Consider the following 4,164-nt stretch of genomic DNA (forward strand, 5'->3'; position numbering starts at 1 on the left):
TGACAGGTCCGTTACACGTATAACCACTCCCTTGAGCAAACCGTGCCCGAGTGTCTCGGAACCTTCCAGATTATTTTAGATTGTTCCGATAAGACTGTGCGCCGCACGCGAACGATAGAGATTATTCTCGATAGGGCCCCTTGAAAGGTTTGCTGCCTAAGGCTGAATCGCGATTACCAAACATAGTGTGAAACTTGGCCATGTGTCTATTAAGGAGGTGTTTTACAGTTTTACAGGGGCGAAGAACTTGTGCAGTTCTTTATAGGACTGCAGTAGGGTACGCATTTGGGCTGGTTGGTTCATGATTAACAGTAGAAAACAGAGCTAAAAGACGGGACGAAGAAAGGACACAAACCACAGACACAAGCCACAGCGCCGTGGTTTGTGTCCTTTCTTCGTCCCGTCTTAATTATACTTGTAGTGGCTCTTGTGTCAAAGTCACTATACCACCATGACGAAGCAAAATCATGTTTAGCGTTGACAGTTCGGCTTGTTGGTTCTGCCTTACGTGCATTGTAAGAATTTCCAGCGCAAAACAAAGGAAGGAAGCAATCAAAGGAACAAAAAGACTAGCGTCCTTTTATCCACTTCTCTTCTTCCTTTAATTGCGTTTCATTTGCAGTTCTAATGAGCCACAACACACGTTTTGAAGCCCGGGGTGCGGCAGTAACCCAAGCTGCACGTGGAAGTGTTGTCGACCTCATTTCAAGTACACTTGCATCCAATTATCAATACAAAAGGCGGCTTTCAGCGCCGAAAAGCTGCAAAAGTAGGTCGCCATCCACGAGTTGCAAATTTTCAAATGATGAGTCCAATCAGCGGGCGACTGCCACAATGTCATTGTTCCTATTAGCACCGATAATTGCTCACAATTCAGTTTTTTAATATTGATTAGTGTGCCAATTTATGGATGTCGCGCTACGAATCGAAGTCTCGCAGTAGATGCAAGCTCCACGTGACAAGGACAAACTTCTTTCACAAGTACTACCCATACACTCTTTGGTTTTCAATAGGTGCGCATAAAAATCCCCTTAGTACGGAATCCATAGCAACGTGGTGTTTACGAGCTAAACAACAATGAAGAGGATAAATCTGCTGCCGACCTGATGCGCGACAGCCTCGCAGCATTGAGAGAGAATCCTAGCAGACATGACTTCTAAGCGCGGCACATCTTCATCAACTGTTGTTTCAAACTTGCACGGATTGCTTCTGTAACTGTACCGTCGACAGTATTTCCAATGTCTCCGCGCATACGCGAGCTAAGTTTCTTGCCCACAGCAGTGACTGCCGCACTGATACCTTCTTCGAAAATAGGCATTTTTCTCACATAGTCAAGGCTTTCAGCAAGTGCCCCCCCCCCCGAAAATATTCCTGGCTACGTGGCTACGGGCCTGCTGCTGGGTGATGCGTTTCAGTGGCTGCAATGTGTGCAATTGCTTGCAATCTTATCTAAAAAAAACTCGGGTTATTCACGGGCTGAAGGTGTAATCACGTATGTCGGCCCAAGTTATTGATACTTTACGCGTTTTGTCTTGCCACACCTTTGCTCATATGATACAAAAGCTATGCTCCGGCCCCTTACCCTTGAAAAATCAAATCAAATCTTTATTTCAGGTTGTACATACGAACTAGGGATGGCGAGAAAAAAGCAGCGAATTTTACGCCGCTTGACGAGCCTGGCCATCCTTACATGTCAGCAGTAGGCACAAAGCAGAAACAGCCACTGTACAGAGAGTTCGTGTAAGTATCCGTGCATGTTCAAAAAATAATATTAAATTGACAAAAAGACCTAGGTGTCATAATTGGCGACAGTACTGTGAGTGTAGAACAATAACACAGATTGATACATTATATGAAGACATGAAAACATTTGATATTACGGTGGCACAGATTGCCAAATAACGCTCTTGCGAATGGCAGAAAGAGACATAGTGTTTAGGCAATCATAAAATGAGGTATTCAAGAACTGTGGCACCGTATAACTCAACATAGAAAAACCATAGTTTGTTCTACACTTCGGTAATGCATTACTACATTGTACTGTGGTGTCATATGATGAGTGGCGAAACGTAAGTGGAACAATTTTAGAAAAAAGGAATAATTTTTTTCTAGTTATTCTTTTATAAAAACATGCAAATCTGTAGTCGAATAATTTGTTTACAGGTACAATATTATATTGTAGGAAGATATGCTTAGTGGGCGAATCATAGGACCCATTTACAATTGCGAGGAGCATTTTCTCTTTAGTAGTTCTAGTGTGTTTGACAACGTTGTATTGCCCCAGACTAGCAGGCAATAGCCTATGTGGGAATAAATAAAATGTTCTATTACTGTTATTAGTGTCGCTGTTATGTTGCATTTATTTGTATATTTGAACTGTATACGTTCTCATTTTTCTTTCTTTCTTTCTGTAAGCCCCCCTTACCCTATGCTCTAACGAGAGCCTGTAAGGTATGTTAAATAAATAAATAAATAAATAAAAAAATGCATAGTGTCACGGGGTCGTGACGTAGACGAAGACCGCAGGCGACGTGTCCGAGATGAAAGTGTTTATTTGGCTGAAATGTGGCCGGGAAACGGAAAGGTAATTTACAGCAACACACACTGTATGCACTGACAGCGGCGAACAGAGCATCGACCGTCGATCAACTGACAAGCGGTGAAGCGCGTCGGCATTTAAACATGTGCCGTCGAATATTCTAGCGTTATCGCTGGCTGTCGCGCAAATTCTAGAATACGCTCGAGTGTGCGCGTCTTGCGCGCAGTCTTAACATAACGATCTACAATGATCGCGAAGCTTCTCGAACAATGAGGCGCGGTTCGCGCTGAGCGTTGCAGACACTCTTTGTGGCCGAAAACCGAATACAGCAAAAGTGATAAAGAAACGCACGTGGCAATGCCCCCCTCTGAAAAGGCATCGTCCCGATGCTTAAAACAGCACACGGGGAGGGGGGGGGCAATACATGCAACAATAAATAACAAAAATAAATCAAGAAAGTACAATAAACAATAAGCAAAAGTACAGTCCTCAGATTCACTAACGCGCGTAATATGGCTTGAGGCGCACGACATGGACGACTTCAGGTCGCGCACGGCGCCGCTGAGATTTCGTAATGCCGTCAGGGACAACCTCGTAGTCGAGTGCGCCGAGGCGTCGAAGTACCCTGCACGGTCCGAAGTATCGTCGAAGAAGCTTCTCACTAAGTCCCCGTCGGCGTATTGGCATACATACCCATACACGGTCACCGGGTTGGTATTCCATGTGGCGTCGTCGAAGGTTGTAGCGGCGGCTGTCAGTCGTCTGCTGGTTCTTGATCCGTAGGCGGGTGAGCTGTCGTGCTTCTTCGGCGCGCTGAACGTAAGTGGTCACGTCGATGTTTTCCTCGTCGGTCACGTTTGGTAACATGGCGTCGAGCGTCGTTGCCGGGCTCCGTCGGTAGATCAACTTGTATGGCGTCATCTGTGTCGTTTCTGTGTTGTTGTGGAGAGCCTGGAGGACCTCTGGCCGCAATGTCGAGGGTACCACGAGAAGGCAATCGGCTCGAAGCGGTGAGAAGTTCTTCTTTAGGAGAACACCGTTGCACAAGAAAAACGACGTCAGTCCCCGCGTGAATACCTTCGGAACAACGGTGGTCCTGCCCTCGGGGTAATCCACAAGGCCCTTCAGTTCCGGGTCGGCTCGCTGTCGTTCGGCGAAGCCGTCGGCAGTTATGGCTCCCAAGAAGCTGTCATCATCCGGGTCGTCGGGTGGTGGTGGGTCGACGGGGGCACGAGACAGGCAGTCGGCGTCGGAGTGTGTAGCATAGCCATGGCGTGCGCATAGCAGCGCCGGACCAGCAATGTATCAACGTAGTCAACAGAATGAAAAGGACGTTTATTGAAAAGTGTAGAACGTATTTATAGGCAGCACAGTGTAGACAGATAAAGATGCACACGTGGTAGTTGCAATAGTCCGATGTGGTGCAGGCGGCCAGCTGATGCGTCACAGGTGCGCGCGCACGCACACACACACACACAGCCCACGTGAAGACACAACATTCCTTCCCCCTTAGAAGTGAAAGCGTTGTACTGGCTTGCGTTCTCTTGTAGAACGCCTGAGGGCTTGTGGGGCGACACCGGTATTCATCGGGACCGCCGTGATCTTTGGTGATGCACGTTGTGCAG

This window comes from Rhipicephalus sanguineus, unplaced genomic scaffold (genome assembly GCF_013339695.2).
Source record: "Rhipicephalus sanguineus isolate Rsan-2018 unplaced genomic scaffold, BIME_Rsan_1.4 Seq9156, whole genome shotgun sequence".
In the NCBI taxonomy this organism is placed as follows: Eukaryota; Metazoa; Arthropoda; class Arachnida; order Ixodida; family Ixodidae; genus Rhipicephalus; species Rhipicephalus sanguineus.